At 45.9% G+C, this 20,340-nt stretch overlaps 1 long non-coding RNA gene across 1 annotated transcript; it reads right to left on the bottom strand.

Moving 5' to 3' along the window:
- Nucleotides 1–951: 951 nt before the first annotated feature.
- LOC121844123 lies at nucleotides 952–8,676 on the bottom strand. Its single transcript, XR_006081855.1, has 3 exons — nucleotides 8,188–8,676; nucleotides 7,820–7,869; nucleotides 952–1,919 (listed from the first exon to the last, which is right to left on the bottom strand). It is a non-coding gene; the product is annotated as an uncharacterized LOC121844123 (long non-coding RNA).
- Between the last annotated feature and the right edge of the window lie 11,664 nt (nucleotides 8,677–20,340).

Here is a 20,340-nt window from a genome sequence, read left to right as displayed (position 1 = left end):
AGATTATAAACTGAAAATGACGTCATTAGTTTTCGTACTACCCCGTCTCATCTCCGCTCCAGTACAATGGCTGTATGGTTCTCAAGACTTAAGATAATTTATGATCCGAGCCAAGGTCTGCCTGTGTAGATAAGCATTCTAGCCAGTCTGGCTATAAGTTCATTCATTTCTACCAAGGAACAGACAGTCATTGTTCTAATTCTTGATTATATTTACACACATTATATTCAGTACTAAGGTTAAAAGAAAATTCATACATCTAGACAGTAACATAATAGTTAGTAATTAGTCATAATTAGTCAGTCCTGATTGAAAAGTACACATAATTAGTCATTATTGATAAAAATTCCCTTAACATCACCCCAAACATACATTTAGAGGCATCGTTAAACCACAAATTATACGGTTTCATAGGATTTCCTCCTGCAAACAGGACCTGGGAAAAGCAATTCAAACATTATTTCATGCACTCAGACAGAGAGGTCCCTCTAAACGATATCTCAGAACCATAAAAAACAGCACCTTGGGGGCCCTCTCTCCCATTCAACCTACACACTCACATAACACAAGTCTGTCAATCACTCTTTTGGACCCCAACCTCCATTATAGAGGTTCCGGAGACATTTCCAAATCCTCCCCTTCCCTGATTTCAACCCTGACCACAACCCTAACCTTAACCCTTACCCTAATTCAGGTTGGTATCCTGCTCCTGCCCATATCCATAACCCAACCCCTAACCCTAACCCCACCGCTAACCCTAACGCCACCAGTAACCCTAACTCTAACCCTAACCTTAACCCCACCCCTAACCCCACCCCTAACCCCACCTCTAACCCTAACCCCACCACTAACCCTAATCCTAACTCTAACCCTAACCGTAACCCCACCCTTAACCCCACCGCTAATCCTAACCCGAACCCCACCACTAACCCTAACCCCACCCCTAATCCTAATCATAACCCTACCCCTAACCTTACCCCTCCTAGAACAACAGATTTGTAAATTGACCCCCCTCGGAACCACAATCTTCTTTCCTCCTCTCATTCCCCTTCCGAGCAGCAGACAATCCTCATCCCCCTAGTTACTACATTCTCACATAGGATCAAACCGTTACATCAGGCGTTCAAACACCATTTTTCCATCACCCAACAGGCACACACACCCCTCCAGACCTATAGAATAATCTCAGCATTTAGGAGGAATAAGAGCCTCAAAGACATCCTCATCCAAGCTAAATACAGTACCAAGCCCCCACAACCACCCAAACCCTACACGGCCCACTTCAGACCAAGAAAATTCATTTCAAACTCATACAGCAAGACCTCCACTCCAGTTTTACATTCCATTTCACTCTACACTCCAAATGTCATATATATAATCACTTGCACATTTTGCAAAAAACACTACATTGGGGAAACCCAGAATACAATAGAAAATAGACTTAAACAACATCTATACAATATCAAACGGGCCCATTTACACACAGAACTAGTGACTCATTTCCAGGATCACCCCATCACTTACCTCCATATATCAGGATTACAGTCGTGTTCTGGGTGGACCAGTGGGCGGTGAAAAGCAGTGGAACGTAGGTGGATAAGAGACCTACAAACAATGACACCTAGCGGTCTGAATGAGTGTTTTAACTGGTAAGATAGGATCAATTACACCTAGCGGTCTGAATGAGTGTTTTTAACTGGTAAGATAGGATCAATTACACCTAGCGGTCTGAATGAGCGTTTTAACTGGTAAGATAGGATCAATTACACCTAGCGGTCTGAATGAGCATTTTTAACTGGTACGATAGGATCAATTACACCTAGCGGTCTGAATGAGCGTTTTTAACTGGTAAGATAGGATCAATTACACTTAGCGGTCTGAATGAGAGTTTTTAACTGGTAAGATAGGATCAATTACACCTAGCGGTCTTTTTTATTTATTTCACCTTTATTTAACCAGGTAGGCTAGTTGAGAACAAGTTCTCATTTGCAACTGCGACCTGGCCAAGATAAAGCATAGCAGTGTGAACAGACAACACAGAGTTACACATGGAGTAAACAATTAACAAGTCAATAACACAGTAGAAAAAAAAGGGGGAGTCTATATACAATGTGTGCAAAAGGCATGAGGAGGTAGGCGAATAATTACAATTTTGCAGATTAACACTGGAGTGATAAATGATCAGATGGTCATGTACAGGTAGAGATATTGGTGTGCAAAAGAGCAGAAAAGTAAATAAATAAAAACAGTATGGGGATGAGGTAGGTGAAAATGGGTGGGCTATTTACCAATAGACTATGTACAGCTGCAGCGATCGGTTAGCTGCTCAGATAGCTGATGTTTGAATTTGGTGAGGGAGATAAAAGTCTCCAACTTCAGCGATTTTTGCAATTCGTTCCAGTCACAGGCAGCAGAGTACTGGAACGAAAGGCGGCCAAATGAGGTGTTGGCTTTAGGGATGATCAGTGAGATACACCTGCTGGAGTGCATGCTACGGATGGGTGTTGCCATCGTGACCAGTGAACTGAGATAAGGCGGAGCTTTACCTAGCATGGACGTGTAGATGACCTGGAGCCAGTGGCTCTGGCGACGAATATGTAGCGAGGGCCAGCCAACTAGAGCATACAAGTCGCAGTGGTGGGTGGTATAAGGTGCTTTAGTGACAAAACGGATGGCACTGTGATAGACTGCATCCAGTTTGCTGAGTAGAGTGTTGGAAGCCATTTTGTAGATGACATCGCCGAAGTCGAGGATCGGTAGGATAGTCAGTTTTACTAGGGTAAGCTTGGCGGCGTGAGTGAAGGAGGCTTTGTTGCGGAATAGAAAGCCGACTCTTGATTTGATTTTCGATTGGAGATGTTTGATATGAGTTTGGAAGGAGAGTTTGCAGTCTAGCCAGACACCTAGGTACTTATAGATGTCCACATATTCAAGGTCGGAACCATCCAGGGTGGTGATGCTAGTCGGGCATGCGGGTGCAGGCAGCGATCGGTTGAAAAGCATGCATTTGGTTTTACTAGCGTTTAAGAGCAGTTGGAGGCCACGGAAGGAGTGTTGTATGGCATTGAAGCTCGTTTGGAGGTTAGATAGCACAGTGTACAATGACGGGCCAAAAGTATATAGAATGGTGTCGTCTGCGTAGAGGTGGATCAGGGAATCGCCCGCAGCAAGAGCAACATCATTGATATATACAGAGAAAAGAGTCGGCCCGAGAATTGAACCCTGTGGCACCCCCATAGAGACTGCCAGAGGACCGGACAGCATGCCCTCCGATTTGACACTGAACTCTGTCTGCAAAGTAATTGGTGAACCAGGCAAGGCAGTCATCCGAAAAACCGAGGCTACTGAGTCTGCCGATAAGAATATGGTTATTGACAGAGTCGAAAGCCTTGGCAAGGTCGATGAAGACGGCTGCACAGTACTGTCTTTTATCGATGGCGGTTATGATATCGTTTAGTACCTTGAGTGTGGCTGAGGTGCACCCGTGACCGGCTCGGAAACCAGATTGCACAGCGGAGAAGGTACGGTGGGATTCGAGATGGTCAGTGACCTGTTTGTTGACTTGGCTTTCGAAGACCTTAGATAGGCAGGGCAGGATGGATATAGGTCTGTAACAGTTTGGGTCCAGGGTGTCTCCCCTTTGAAGAGGGGGATGACTGCGGCAGCTTTCAATCCTTGGGGATCTCAGACGATATGAAAGAGAGGTTGAACAGGCTGGTAATAGGGGTTGCGACAATGGCGGCGGATAGTTTCAGAAATAGAGGGTCCAGATTGTCAAGCCCAGCTGATTTGTACGGGTCCAGGTTTTGCAGCTCTTTCAGAACATCTGCTATCTGGATTTGGGTAGAGGAGAACCTGGAGAGGCTTGGGCGAGGAGCTGCGGGGGGGGGCAGAGCTGTTGGCCGAGGTTGGAGTAGCCAGGCGGAAGGCATGGCCAGCTGTTGAGAAATGCTTATTGAAGTTTTCGATAATCATGGATTTATCGGTGGTGACCGTGTTACCTAGCCTCAGTGCAGTGGGCAGCTGGGAGGAGGTGCTCTTGTTCTTCATGGACTTCACAGTGTCCCAGAACTTTTTGGAGTTGGAGCTACAGGATGCAAACTTCTGCCTGAAGAAGCTGGCCTTAGCTTTCCTGACTGACTGCGTGTATTGGTTCCTGACTTCCCTGAACAGTTGCATATCACGGGGACTATTCGATGCTATTGCAGTCCGCCACAGGATGTTTTTGTGCTGGTTGAGGGCAGTCAGGTCTGGAGTGAACCAAGGGCTGTATCTGTTCTTAGTTCTGCATTTTTTGAACGGAGCATTCTTATCTAAAATGGTGAGGAAGTTACTTTTAAAGAATGACCAGGCATCCTCAACTGATGAGGTCAATGTCCTTCCAGGATACCCGGGCCAGGTCGATTAGAAAGGCCTGCTCACAGAAGTGTTTTAGGGAGCGTTTGACAGTGATGAGGGGTGGTCGTTTGACTGCGGCTCCGTAGCGGATACAGGCAATGAGGCAGTGATCGCTGAGATCCTGGTTGAAGACAGCGGAGGTGTATTTGGAGGGCCAGTTGGTCAGGATGACGTCTATGAGGGTGCCCTTGTTTACAGAGTTAGGGTTGTACCTGGTGGGTTCCTTGATGATTTGTGTGAGATTGAGGGCATCTTGCTTAGATTGTAGGACTGCCGGGGTGTTAAGCATATCCCAGTTCAGGTCACCTAACAGAACAAACTCTGAAGCTAGATGGGGGGCGATCAATTCACAAATGGTGTCCAGGGCACAGCTGGGAGCTGAGGGGGGTCGGTAGCAGGCGGCAACAGTGAGAGACTTATTTCTGGAGAGAGTAATTTTCAAAATTAGTAGTTCGAACTGTTTGGGTGTGGACCTGGAAAGTATGACATTACTTTGCAGGCTATCTCTGCAGTAGACTGCAACTCCTCCCCCTTTGGCAGTTCTATCTTGACGGAAGATGTTATAGTTGGGTGTGGAAATCTCTGAATTTTTGGTGGCCTTCCTGAGCCAGGATTCAGACACGGCAAGGACATCAGGGTTAGCAGAGTGTGCTAAAGCAGTGAGTAAAACAATTTTAGGGAGGAGGCTTCTGATGTTGACATGCATGAAACCAAGGCTTTTTCGATCACAGAAGTCAACAAATGAGGGTGCCTGGGGACATGTAGGGCCTGGGTTTACCTCCACATCACCCGCGGAACAGAGAAGGAGTAGTATGAGGGTGCGGCTAAAGGCTATCAAAACTGGTCGCCTAGAGCGTTGGGGACAGAGAATAAGAGGAGCAGGTTTCTGGGCATGGTAGAATATATTCAGGGCATAATGCGCAGACAGGGGTATGGTGGGGTGCGGGTACAGCGGAGGTAAGCCCAGGCACTGGGTGATGATGAGAGAGGTTGTATCTCTGGACATGCTGGTTGTAATGGGTGAGGTCACCGCATGTGTGGGAGGTGGGAAAAAGGAGGTATCAGGGGTATGGAGAGTGGAACTAGGGGCTCCATTGTGAACTAAAACAATGATAACTAACCTGAACAACAGTATACAAGGCATATTGACATTTGAGAGAGACATACAGCGAGGCATTCAGTAATCACAGGTGTTGAATTGGGAAAGCTAGCTAAAACAGTAGGTGAGACAACAACAGCTAATCAGCTAGCACAACAACAGCAGGTAATATGGCGTTGACTAGGCAACGGGGCCGACAGATAAAACAAACAAGCAGAATGGAGTACCGTGATTAATGGACAGTCCAGCGTGCATCAGCTATGTAGCCAAGAGATCAGTGTCCAGGGGGCAGCGGTGGATGGGCAGGGAAGCTGGACTGGCGAGTGTTATCCAGGTTTTAAAAAAACTAACAATGACTAAATAGCATGTAGCTAGTTAGCTGGTTAGCTTCTGGAGGTTCTTGAGTGTGTTCTAAAAAATTAAAAATAATAGCGATTCCGTATCACATTGGGTGAGGCAGGTTTCCGGAAGGTATAAACAAATTAAAAATCAAAAAGAGATAGAAAGTAAATATGGGTCCAGTGAGTGTTTGGGACGCGGCGATTCAGACGGTTAGCAGGCCTGTGCTATCAAGCTAACAGTTCGTAGGCCCGGGCTAAACAAGGTAGCAGTTAGCGGACCGGAGCTAGACAAGCTAGCAGTTAGCAGGCCGAATTAGAAGCAGGGAGATAGCGAGGGCTAGAGAGTTAGCCTTTGGGGGACGTCGCGATGGGGTGAGTCTGTTTATCCCTCTTCATGCGTTGACATCGATAGACCGGTTGTGGGCCCGGGTATTGTAGCCCAGGAGTATGCTACAGGTGCTCTGGCCAGGCTAGCTTCAAGCTAAGTGGGTGGAAACGCTAGCCAGGAGTAATCATCCTGGGTTGCGGTTTAGCTAGATAGCTAGTTGTGAAGATCCAGCTGAAAAATGTTCGGTTTGCGGTGGGAATCCGGGGATGAATCCGGGGATGAAAAATAAATAGGTCCGTTATGCTCTGGTTAGAGTCACGTTGTTCGAACTGGCGAGAGCTTTCCGGGCTAAAGGTTAGCTGATGACCGGTTAGCTGAAGACCGCTAGCATAGCTGGTGGTTAGCTGGCTAGCTTCAGTTGAGGGGTTCCGGTTCCGAAGTAAATATAAATACTTTAGGAAAAAAAGCTACATTGGGTGAGGCGGGTTGCAGGAGAGTATTTGGAAGCTTAGGGTTAGCAAAATGTTTTTAAAGAGATATGCGAAGAAAAATATGTAAAAAACGAAAAAGAAACGATATATACAAGGGACACGACACGACAGAATGACACCTAGCGGTCTGAATGAGCGTTTTTAACTGGTACGATGGGATCAATTACACCTAGAGGTCTGAATGAGCGTTTTTAACTGGTACGATAGGATCAATTACACCCAGCGGTCTGAATGAGCGTTTTAACTGGTAATAGGATCAATTACACCTAGCGGTCTGAATGAGCGTTTTTAACTGGTACGATAGGATCAATTACACCTAGCGGTCTGAATGAGCGTTTTAACTGGTAAGATAGGATCAATTACACCTAGCGGTCTGAATGAGTGTTTTAACTGGTAAGATAGGATCAATTACACCTAGCGGTCTGAATGAGCGTTTTTAACTGGTAAGATAGGATCAATTACACCTAGCGGTCTGAATGAGTGTTTTAACTGGTACGATAGGATCAATTACACCTAGCGGTCTGAATGAGCGTTTTTAACTGGTAAGATAGGATCAATTACACCTAGCGGTCTGAATGAGTGTTTTTAACTGGTACGATAGGATCAATTACACCTAGCGGTCTGAATGAGCTTTTTTAACTGGTACGATAGGATCAATTACACCTAGCGGTCTGAATGAGCGTTTTTAACTGGTAAGATAGGATCAATTACACCTAGCGGTCTGAATGAGCGTTTTTAACTGGTACGATAGGATCAATTACACCTAGCGGTCTGAATGAGCGTTTTTAACTGGTACGATAGGATCAATTACACCTAGCGGTCTGAATGAGCGTTTTTAACTGGTAAGATAGGATCAATTACACCTAGCGGTCTGAATGAGCGTTTTTAACTGGTACGATAGGATCAATTACACCTAGCGGTCTGAATGAGCGTTTTTAACTGGTACGATAGGATCAATTACACCTAGCGGTCTGAATGAGCGTTTTAACTGGTAAGATAGGATCAATTACACCTAGCGGTCTGAATGAGTGTTTTAACTGGTAAGATAGGATCAATTACACCTAGCGGTCTGAATGAGCGTTTTTAACTGGTACGATAGGATCAATTACACCTAGCCAGTCTGAATGAGCGTTTTTAACTGGTAAGATAGGATCAATTACACCTAGCGGTCTGAATGAGTGTTTTTAACTGGTACGATAGGATCAATTACACCTAGCGGTCTGAATGAGCGTTTTTAACTGGTAAGATAGGATCAATTACACCTAGCGGTCTGAATGAGCGTTTTTAACTGGTACGATAGGATCAATTACACCTAGCGGTCTGAATGAGCGTTTTTAACTGGTACGATAGGATCAATTACACCTAGCGGTCTGAATGAGCGTTTTTAACTGGTACGATAGGATCAATTACACCTAGCGGTCTGAATGAGCGTTTTTAACTGGTAAGATAGGATCAATTACACCTAGCGGTCTGAATGAGTGTTTTTAACTGGTACAATTACACCTAGATAGGATCATAGGATCAATACACCTAGCGGTCTGAATGAGTGTTTTAACTGGTACGATAGGATCAATTACACCTAGCGGTCTGAATGAGCGTTTTTAACTGGTAAGATAGGATCAATTACACCTAGCGGTCTGAATGAGTGTTTTAACTGGTACGATAGGATCAATTACACCTAGCGGTCTGAATGAGCATTTTTAACTGGTACGATAGGATCAATTGAAGGACATAGCACTTGTTTACAGGGTTCTCAAGGAGTTGGAAGAAGGATGCACCATAAAACAATAAACACAATAAATAAAGTTTGTGGCTTTTATTATATTTAACAGATGCTTATTTATACTAGTTTTATTCCTTTCGTTTTTATGTTTTTCAATTTGTTTTAACAACTCAGCACTTGATCTTATAGCACTTTTATAGATATATGGGCTTTTAACTGTGTTGGTTTATGTACTAATAAAGCATCTCTCCCTTGACCCCTTGTATATTTTAACATCTTAGTCCCTTCATGGTCCTAGATAACATTAACCCAACCCTAACCCAACCCTAGATAACCACTCAGACTATCAATTTTAGAAGCAATATGAACCTACTTACGTTTGTTAAGGTTTTTAGGAGTCAGTCTAGTGTATTTTAACAATAGAATGTATTCAGATTGGAGGGGTACACAACAATAGACCTGTGCATCACAAGACAAATCAGTCTCTTTTTAACCCTACTCAAATTCAAAACCTAACCCTAACCTGAAACCAACCCTAACCCAACACGTACCCTAACCCAACCCTAAACCAACCCTAACCCAACCCAACCCTAACCCAACACTTACCCTAACCCAACCCCAACCCAACCCAACCCTAACCCAACACTTACCCTAACCCAACCCAACCCAACCCTAACCCAACACTTACCCTAACCCAACCCTAACCCAACCCAACCCAACCCAACCCTAACCCAACACTTACCCTCCAAAATGATGACCAGTTTGATACATTGTTCCCATATTGGAGCCAAATTAGTAGAATGCTGGAGCTCCTCTTTCAGCACCTCTATGGCTTTATTAAACTTCTCTTCCTCTAGTCCCACTTTACAGGGAGAATCTGGTCCTTCTGTCTCCATTTCAGTAGTTATTATTCTGAAACCTCTCCTGACGGTGTCCAGGGTGTTTCTTCTCTTCCTCTAGTCCCACTTTACAGGGAGAATCTGGTTCGTCTGTCTCCATTTCAGTAGTTATTATTCTGAAACCTCTCCTGATGGTGTCCAGGGTGTTTATATCTTCCTCTAGTCCCACTTTACAGGGAGAATCTGGTCCTTCTGTCTCCATTTCAGTAGTTATTATTCTGAAACCTCTCCTGACGGTGTCCAGGGTGTTTATATCTTCATCTAGTCCCACTTTACAGGGAGAATCTGGTCCTTCTGTCTCCATTTCAGTAGTTATTATTCTGAAACCTCTCCTGACGGTGTCCAGAGGGTTTATATCTTCTTGACTCCCAGCTCTAAGTCTTTTATTAACTGTTTTCCAAGGTATTGATACCCACTTCCCCAGAGAATAGTTATGGTATTGATACCCACTTCCCCAGAGAATAGTTATGGTATTGATACCCACTTCCCCAGAGAATAGTTATGGTATTGATACCCACTTCCCCAGAGAATAGTTATGGTATTGATACCCACTTCCCCAGAGAATAGTTATGGTATTGATCCCCACTTCCCCAGAGAATAGTTATGGTATTGATAACCACTTCCCCAGAGAATAGTTATGGTATTGATACCCACTTCCCCAGAGAATAGTTATGGTATTGATACCCACTTCCCCAGAGAATAGTTATGGTATTGATACCCACTTCCCCAGAGAATAGTTATGGTATTGATACCCACTTCCCCAGAGAATAGTTATGGTATTGATACCCACTTCCCCAGAGAATAGTTATGGTATTGATACCCACTTCCCCAGAGAATAGTTATGGTATTGATACCCACTTCCCCAGAGAATAGTTATGGTATTGATACCCACTTCCCCAGAGAATAGTTATGGTATTGATACCCACTTCCCCAGAGAATAGTTATGGTATTGATACCCACTTCCCCAGAGAATAGTTATGGTTCCCCAGAGAATAGTTATGGTATTGATACCCACTTCCCCAGAGAATAGTTATGGTATTGATACCCACTTCCCCAGAGAATAGTTATGGTATTGATACCCACTTCCCCAGAGAATAGTTATGGTATTGATACCCACTTCCCCAGAGAATAGTTATGGTATTGATACCCACTTCCCCAGAGAATAGTTATGGTATTGATACCCACTTCCCCAGAGAATAGTTATGGTATTTGTGCCTTTAAATTGGTCATGGCACTTAATAACAACAGTTATTCACATTTGCCTTCCTATTTCCACAAATTGTCAATTTGGCACTTAATATGCTCTTAATATAGTCATTTCTTTATTTAACCTTTTGAGATGGAAAACTGTTTTTTATTTTAGTTACTAATTTGAATGTGTTCTTTATGACAGAATGTTAGAATGTGTTCTTTATGACAGAATGTTAGAATGTGTTCTTTATGACAGAATGTTAGAATGTGTTCTTTATGACAGAATGTTAGAATGTTTTCTTTATGACAGAATGTTAGAATGTGTTCTTTATGACAGAATGTTAGAATGTGTTCTTTATGACAGAATGTTAAAATGAGGGGATGTTTTAGTTATGAATATAAACTGGTAATAATCTAGTGGACAATCTTCATTGTAAAAGGCCCAACATGTTTCAGATAAGATTTCAGTTTGACTTGGATGGATATTTGATGTGGTTGAAAAACTATCAGCTTTTATGATGCTGATAAAGAGGCACCTTAACAGACGGCCTCTAACTGAGCAGTGCACTCTATAGGTTATACACTGAGTGGACTAGATATTACTCTAACTGAGCAGTGTAGTCTATGGGTTATACACTGAGTGGACTAGATATTACTCTAACTGAGCAGTGTGGTCTATAGGTTATACACTGAGTGGACTAGATATTACTCTAACTGAGCAGTGTAGTCTACAGGTTATACACTGAGTGGACTAGATATAACTGAGCAGTGTAGTCTATAGGAGACACTGAGTGGACTAGATATTACTCTAACTGAGCAGTGTAGTCTACAGGTTATACACTGAGTGGACTAGATATAACTGAGCAGTGTAGTCTATAGGTTAGACACTGAGTGGACTAGATATTACTCTAACTGAGCAGTGTAGTCTACAGGTTATACACTGAGTGGACTAGATATTACTCTAACTGAGCAGTGTAGTCTATAGGTTATACACTGAGTGTACTAGATATTTGTCACGTCTAATCAAGGTGGGTGGAATCAGGCGCAGAGAGCAGATAGCGATATGAAAGTTTATTCTCCGGTGAACAAGAAACACGGTCAACCCAAACACACACAGGGTGAAATTATCCAACACAGGATAACAGACTAACCGGAGAATAAGAACACAAGATACACCGACAGACATAGATGACAAATAAACAATCCCGCACAAAACAAGGGCGGGACAACCTACTATATATACAGACACTAATAAACTAAACAACACACAGGTGAAACCAATCAGACAAAACCAACAGATACACGAAAAGGGATCAGTAGTGGCTAGTAGGACGGTGACGACGACCGCCGAGCACCGCCTGAACGGGCAGGAGAGCCAACCTCGGCGGAAGTCGTGACAGTACCCCCCCCCCCTGACGCGCGGCTGCTGCAGCGCGCCGCCACCGTCCTCGAGGACGACCCGGAGGACGAGGTGCTGGGCGATCCGGGTGGAGGCGGTGGAATTCTATCAGGAGAGAAGGGTCCAAAATGTCCCTCACCGGAACCCAGCATCTCTCCTCCGGGCCGTACCCCTCCCAGTCCACAAGGTACTGTAGGCCCCCACCCGGCGTCTCGAATCCAGAATGACTCGAACTGTGTACGCCGGGGACCCCTCGATGTCCAGAGGGGGCGGAGGGACCTCAGGCACCTCACCTTCTTGCAGGAGACCAGCCACCACCGGCCTGAGGAGAGACACATGAAACGAGGGGTTAATACGGTAATACCTAGGAAGCTATAACCTGTAACACACCTCGTTTATTCTCCTCAGGACTTTGAACGGCCCCACACACTGCGGCCCCAGCTTCCGACAGGGCAGGCGGAGGGACAGGTTTCGGGTCGAGAGCCAGACCCTGTCCCCCGGTGCAAACACGGGGGTCTCACTGCGGTGCTGGTCAGCGCTCCTCTTCTGCCGTTCTCCCGCTAACCGTAATGAGTCCTGAACGGCTTTCCAGGTGTCCTTGGAGCGCTGTACCCATTCCTCCACCGCAGGAGCCTCGGTCTGACTCTGATGCCATGGAGCCAGGACCGGCTGGTAACCTAACACACACTCAAAAGGAGACAAGTTAGTAGAGGAGTGGCGTAAGGAGTTCTGGGCTAGTTCGGCCCATGGAACATACCTTGCCCACTCACCAGGCCGGTCCCGACAATAGGACCGCAGAAACCTGCCCACATCCTGGTTTACGCGCTCCACCTGCCCATTACTCTCGGGGTGAAAACCTGAGGTTAAGCTAACCGAGACCCCCAGTCTCTCCATAAACGCCCTCCACACTCTGGACGTGAATTGTGGACCCCGATCAGAGACGATGTACTCAGGCACCCCATAGTGCCGGAAGACATGGGTAAACAAAGCCTCAGCAGTCTGCAGGGCCGTAGGGAGACCGGGCAACGGAATGAGGCGACAGGACTTAGAAAACCGATCCACAACGACCAGGATCGTAGTACTTCCCTGGGACGGGGAAGGTCTGTAAGAAAATCCACCGATAAGTGTGTCCACGGCCGTTGTGGAACGGGGAGGGGTTGTAATTTCCCTCTAGGCAGGTGCCGAGGAGCCTTGCTCTGAGCACACACTGAGCAGGAGGAGACATAAAATCTCACGTCTTTAGCCAGTGTGGGCCACCAGTATCTCCCTCTCAGACTCTGCACTCTCCTCTTGATACCAGGATGACCCGAGGAGGGAAGAGTATGAGCCCACCGAATCAGCTTGTCCCGGACCCCCCTCGGCACGTACTTGGTCCCTACTGGACAGTTAGGAGGAGCCGGCTCTGACCGTGAGGCCCTCTCTATCTCAGCGTCCACCTCCCATACCACCGGTGCCACGAGACATGACGGTGGAATGATGGGAGTTGGCTCAACTGACCGTTCCTCGGTATCATAGAGGCGAGACAGTGCGTCAGCTTTGGTGTTTTGGGAGCCTGGCCGATATGTGAGGGTAAACTGGAACCTGGTAAAAAACATGGCCCATCTAGCTTGACGTGGATTTAGTCTCTTAGCTGCCCGGATGTACTCGAGATTACGATGGTCAGTCCAGATGAGAAAAGGGTATTTAGCCCCCTCAAGCCAATGTCTCCACACCTTCAGAGCCTTGACTACAGCTAACAACTCCCGGTCCCCCACATCATAGTTTCGCTCCGCTGGGCTGAGCTTGCTCGAAAAGAAAGCACACGGGCGGAGCTTGGATGGTACGCCCGAGCGTTGGGACAGCACGGCTCCAACCCCAGCCTCGGACGCATCCACCTCCACTATGAACGCTAAAGAGGGGTCCGGATGCGCCAACACGGGCGCATTAGTGAACAGCTCCTTCAGACGACTGAAAGCTCTACCCGCCTCTGCTGACCAGCGCAAGCGCACCGGTCCTCCCTTCAGCAGTGAGGTGATGGGAGCAGCCACCTGACCAAAACCCCGGATAAACCTCCAGTAGTAATTTGCAAACCCTAAAAACCGCTGCACTTCTTTCACCGTGGTCGGAGTCGGCCAATTACGCACGGCTGTAACGCGATCATCCTCCATCACCACCCCGGAGGTGGAAATACGATACCCCAGGAAGGAAACGGACTGTTTGAAAAACTCACATTTCTCCGCCTTGCAATACAGGTCATGCTCCAGTAGTCTCCCAAGTACCTTACGCACCAGAGACACATGCTCCGCGCGTGTGGCAGAATAGATCAAGATGTCATCAATGTACACTACCACTCCCTGCCCGAGCAGGTCTCGGAGAATCTCATCTACGAAGGATTGGAAAACGGCTGGAGCATTCTTCAACCCGTATGGCATGACGCAGTACTCATAATGACCAGAAGTAGTACTAAATGCGGTTTTCCACTCATCTCCTCCCCGGATACGTAGCAGATTATACGCGCTCCTCAGGTCCAGTTTTGTGAAGAAGCTCGCCCCGTGAAATGATTCCATTGCCGTAGCGATGAGAGGTAGTGGGTAACTAAACCCCACTGTGATGGAATTTAGGCCTCTATAATCAATACACGGACGCAGACCTCCCTCCTTTTTCTTCACAAAAAGAAACTCGAGGAGACGGGTGATACGGAAGGCTGAATGTACCCCTGTCCCAGTGATTCAGAAACACATGTTTCCATCGCAACTGTCTCCTTCTGGGACAATGGATACACGTGACTCCTAGGAAGTGCAGCGTTTTCCAGAAGGTTTATCGCGCAGTCCTCTCGACGATGAGGTGGTAATTGGGTCGCCTTCCCTTTACTAAAGGCGATAGCCAAATCGGCATATTCAGAGGGAATGCGCAGGGTGGAAACTTGGTCTGGACTCTCCACCGTAGTCGCACCAACGGCAACTCCTATACACCTACCTGAACACTCCTCTGACCACCCCTTAAGAGCCCCCTGTCGCAAGGAAATCACCGGGTTGTGTTGAGCTAACCAGGGAACCCCCAACACCACTGGAAACGCAGGTGAATCTATAAGGAACAGGCTAATCTGCTCCTTATGATCACCCTGCGTTACCATGTCCAGCGGCACCGTAGCCTCCCTAATTTCACCTGACCCTAATGGTCGGCTATCTAAGGAGTGCACGGGGAAAGGTCGATCTAAAGACACCAGGGGAATCCCTAGCCTTAACGCAAGCCCACGATCCATAAAATTCCCAGCTGCGCCTGAATCGACTAGCGCCTTATGCTGTAGAGAGGGGGAAAACCCAGGGAAAGAAATCAATACAAACACATGACCGACAGGAAGCTCTGAATGAGTTTGGTGCTTACTCACCTGGGGTGATCGAGCAGTGTTCCGCCTGTCCTCCCGACTCCTAGACGAGTTCCTCCACCACCGGTCGGACGTGTGCCCTCTTCGACCACAACTGGTGCAGGAGGACACTCCTCCTCCGGTCCCCCTCGAAGCCGTACCTCCTAATTCCATAGGGATAGGGACAGGGGGGCTGGGGATAGGAAACGACAGGACCTGATCCGAACGCCCGCGAGCTGCCAGCAGGTTGTCGAGACGGATAGCCAGATCGATAAGTCCATCCAGAGTGAATGTGGTGTCCCGACATGCCAGCTCCCTGCGGACGTCCTTGCTGAGACTACATCTAAAATGATCAATCAAGGCCCTGTCGTTCCATCCTGCTCCTGCTGCCAAAGTCCTAAACTCTAAAGCAAAATCCTGTACGCTCCTCATCTCCTGACGCAGGTGGAACAGCCGTTCATCCGCTGCCCGACCCTCGGGTGGATGGTCAAAAACAGCTCGGAATCGGCGGGTGAACTCTGGGTAATTATCCTTAGCCGAGTCCGGACCATTCCACACTGCGTTGGCCCACTCGAGGGCTTGCCCAGTCAAGCAGGAGACTAGGGCGCACACACTCTCCTCTCCAGAGGGAGCAGGACGCACGGTAGCCAGGTATAGTTCCAGTTGAAGGAGGAAACCCTGGCACCCAGCCGCCGATCCGTCATACTCCCGTGGGAGTGTCAGCTGAAGAGCCCCGGAGCCAGATGTGGTCGCAGAAACAGGAGGTGCTGGAGAAGGGGTTGCTAGAGATGAGGTGGGGAGGCCACTCCTCTCCCATCGATCTATTCTCTCCATCATTTGGTCCATAGCAGAACCAATCCGGTGAATCACGCTGGTATGATGGAGGACCCTCTCCTCCATCGATGGGAGAGGAGACGCTGCTGCTCCTGCTGATTCCATGGTGGTGCGGGATTCTGTCACGTCTAATCAAGGTGGGTGGAATCAGGCGCAGAGAGCAGATAGCGATATGAAAGTTTATTCTCCGGTGAACAAGAAACAAGGTCAACCCAAACACACACAGGGTGAAATTATCCAACACAGGATAACAGACTAACCGGAGAAATAAGAACACAAGATACACCGACAGACATAGATGACAAATAAACAATCCCGCACAAAACAAGGGCGGGACAACCTACTATATATACAGACACTAATAAACTAAACAACACACAGGTGAAACCAATCAGACAAAACCAACAGATACACGAAAAGGGATCGGTAGTGGCTAGTAGGACGGTGACGACGACCGCCGAGCACCGCCTGAACGGGCAGGAGAGCCAACCTCGGCGGAAGTCGTGACAATATTACTCTAACTGAGCAGTGTGGTCTATAGGTTATACACTGAGTGGACTAGATATTACTCTAACTGAGCAGTGTAGTCTACAGGTTATACACTGAGTGGACTAGATATTACTCTAACTGAGCAGTGTAGTCTATAGGTTAAACACTGAGTGGACACAATATTAAGGACACCCTTCTAATTGAGTTAACCCCCTGAGGGTTATGAGAGAAGCCCCACATCACTAGCTTCTCTTTATTCAACCTGCCATCTACCCACCTGGGGACTGAGGGTTATGAGAGAACCCCCACATAACTAGCTTCTCTTTATTCAACCTGTCATCTACCCACCTGGGGACTGAGGGTTATGAGAGAACCCCCACATCACTAGCTTCTCTTTATACAACCTGCCATCTACCCACCTGGGGACTGAGGGTTATGAGAGAACCCCCACATCACTAGCTTCTCTTTATACAACCTGCCATCTACCCACCTGGGGACTGAGGGTTATGAGAGAACCCCCACATCACTAGCTTCTCTTTATTCAACCTGCCATCTACCCACCTGGGGACTGAGGGTTATGAGAGAACCCCCACATCACTAGCTTCTCTTTATTCAACCTGCCATCGACCCACCTGGGGACTGAAGGTTATGAGAGAACCCCCACATCACTAGCTTGCATGATCTTCAGCCTTGTAAAGATAAGGAGGGGATGACTGGGAGGTAGGTTGGCATTTATTGTCATGAATCTTGCCCTGGAGGCAGTTCAGCAAAGTGGTCACTAGCTGACACAGGCACAAAGTAATACAATCTGATTTTAATCCTACAGCCAATTTTTACTTTGCAGCTGGGGCTAGGGGGCACAAGGAGTTCCCTAAAGGGAACGCCCCCTCCCATTCAGCTGAAAAAATGTTCTTTAGAAATATTTAACTTTCACACATTAACAAGTCCAATACAGCAAATGAAAGATAAACATCTTGTTAATCTACCCATCGTGTCCGATTTTTAAAATGTTTTACAGCGAAAACACAACATATATTTACGTTAGATGACCACCAAATTCAAAAACACAAACAGCGATTTTTCAGTCACAAAAGCATAAATATAGATAAAATGAATCACTAACCTTTGATTATCTCCATCAGATGACACTCATAGGACATCATGTTATACATGTATTGTGTGTTTTGTTCGATAATGTGTATATATATATATATTTAAAAAATCTCAGTTTACATTGGCGCGTTACGTGCAGTAATGTTTTGATTCCAAAACCTCCGGTGATTTTGCAGAAATACTCACAATAAACATTGATAAAAGATGCAAGTGTTATTCACAGAATTAAAGATAAATGTATCCTCTATGCAACCGCTGTGTCAGATTTAAAACAAACTGTACGGAAAAATAATAATCTGAGAACGGCGCTCAGAACCCAAAGAAATAGCCGCCATTTTGATTCAAAAAAACACTAAAATATTCACTTACCTTTGAATATCTTCATCAGAAAGTAGGAATCCCAGTTCGACAATAAATGACTGGTTTGTTCCATAAAGTTCCAAAAAGCCCATAATTTAGCCACTTGTTGTTATTGTTCAGCCCAGCATTCAATCTAATTCCTCCAGACATAAACTCAAAAAGTTCCGTTACTTCAGAAACAAGTCAAATGATGTATGCAATTCATATTTAGGATGTTTTAAACATTAATCAGCAAAAGGTTCCATTTTCATTGTCTGAAGAAAAGCATAGGAACGGGAGGACACTCTCTCGTGACCGAAACAAGACCGAGGCTTTCTGCCAGACCACCCACTCAAAGAGCTATTATGAGCCCCATCTTTATAGTAGAATCATACAACCAGAATCTAAAGACGGTGACATCTTGTGGAAGCCCTAGGAAGTGCATGCTCATCCATATCTAAGATGGACATCCAATGGCACTGTTTTCTAAATTGAGTTCTCACTTCCTGTTTGGATTTCTTCTCAGGTTTTTGTCTGCCATGAGTTCTGTTATACTCACAGACATAATTCAAACGGTTTTAGAAGCTCCAGAGTGTTTTCTATCCACCAGTAATAATATTATGCATATATTCCCATCTGGGACTGAGTAGGAGGCAGTTCACTCTGGGCACGCCTTTCATCCAAAAGTGAAAATGCTGCCCCCTAGCCTCAACAGGTTTTTAATATCTGGAGGAAATCACGCAGTTCTGCCTCCAGGTCAAGATTCATGACAAACATCAACCTGCGACTGGGAGAGGCAATGTAAAATCAAAATCGAAATTGTTTTCACAATTAACATTCCTTTTCTTGTTTCAATTATGTTTTATTATGAAAAATACAATATCTTCTTGTATACTTGTACAACTAAATAAACTAAAATTACATTTTATTTGTCACATACACATGGTTAGCAGATGTTAATGCAAGTTTAGCGAAATTCTTGTGCTTCTAGTTCCGACAATGCAGTAATAACCAACGAGTAATCTAACCTAACGATTTCACAACAATTACCTTATATACACAAGTGTAAAGGGATAAAGAATATGTACATAAAGATATATGAATGAGTGATGGTACAGAACGGCATAGGCAAGATGGAGTAGATGGTATCGAGTACAGTATATACATATGAGATGAGTAATGTAGGGTATGTAAACATTATATTAAGTGGCATTGAAAGTGGCTAGTGATGCATTTTTTCCATCAATTTCCATCAATTCCCATTATTAAAGTGGCTGGAGTTGAGTCAGTATGTTGGCAGCAGCCACTCAATGTTAGTGGTGGCTGATAAACAGTATGATTGCCTTAAGATAGAAGCTGTTTTTCAGTCTCTCGGTCCCTGCTTTGATGCACCTGTACTGACTTCACCTTCTGGATGATAGCGGGGTGAACAGGCAGTGGCTCGGTGGTGATGGTGCACCTGTACTGACTTCGCCTTCTGGATGATAGCGGGGTGAACAGGCAGTGCCTCGGGTGGATGTTGTCCTTGATGATCTTTATGGCCTTTCTGTGACATCAGGTGGATGATGTCCTTGATGATCTTTATGGCCTTTCTGTGACATCGGGTGGATGTTGTCCTTGATGATCTTTATGGCCTTTCTGTGACATCAGGTGGATGTTGTCCTTGATGATCTTTATGGCCTTTCTGTGACATCAGGTGGATGATGTCCTTGATGATCTTCATGGCCTTTCTGTGACATCGGGTGGATGTTGTCCTTGATGATCTTCATAGCCTTTCTGTGACATCAGGTGGATGTTGTCCTTGATGATCTTTATGGCCTTTCTGTGACATCAGGTGGATGATGTCCTTGATGATCTTCATGGCCTTTCTGTGACATCGGGTGGATGTTGTCCTTGATGATCTTCATAGCCTTTCTGTGACATCAGGTGGATGATGTCCTTGATGATCTTTATGGCCTTTCTGTGACATCAGGTGGATGTTGTCCTTGATGATCTTTATGGCCTTTCTGTGACATCAGGTGGATGTTGTCCTTGATGATCTTTATGGCCTTCCTGTGACATCAGGTGGATGATGTCCTTGATGATCTTTATGGCCTTTCTGTGACATCAGGTGGATGTTGTCCTTGATGATCTTTATGGCCTTTCTGTGACATCAGGTGGATGTTGTCCTTGATGATCTTTATGGCCTTCCTGTGACATCAGGTGGATGATGTCCTTGATGATCTTTATGGCCTTTCTGTGACATCAGGTGGATGATGTCCTTGATGATCTTTATGGCCTTTCTGTGACATCAGGTGGATGATGTCCTTGATGATCTTTATGGCCTTTCTGTGACATCAGGTGGATGTTGTCC

Source organism: Oncorhynchus tshawytscha, unplaced genomic scaffold (assembly GCF_018296145.1).
Source record: "Oncorhynchus tshawytscha isolate Ot180627B unplaced genomic scaffold, Otsh_v2.0 Un_contig_8772_pilon_pilon, whole genome shotgun sequence".
NCBI lineage: Eukaryota > Metazoa > Chordata > Actinopteri > Salmoniformes > Salmonidae > Oncorhynchus > Oncorhynchus tshawytscha.
Note: the sequence above shows the minus strand (reverse complement) of the source record. Positions and strands in the feature narration are given on the sequence as shown.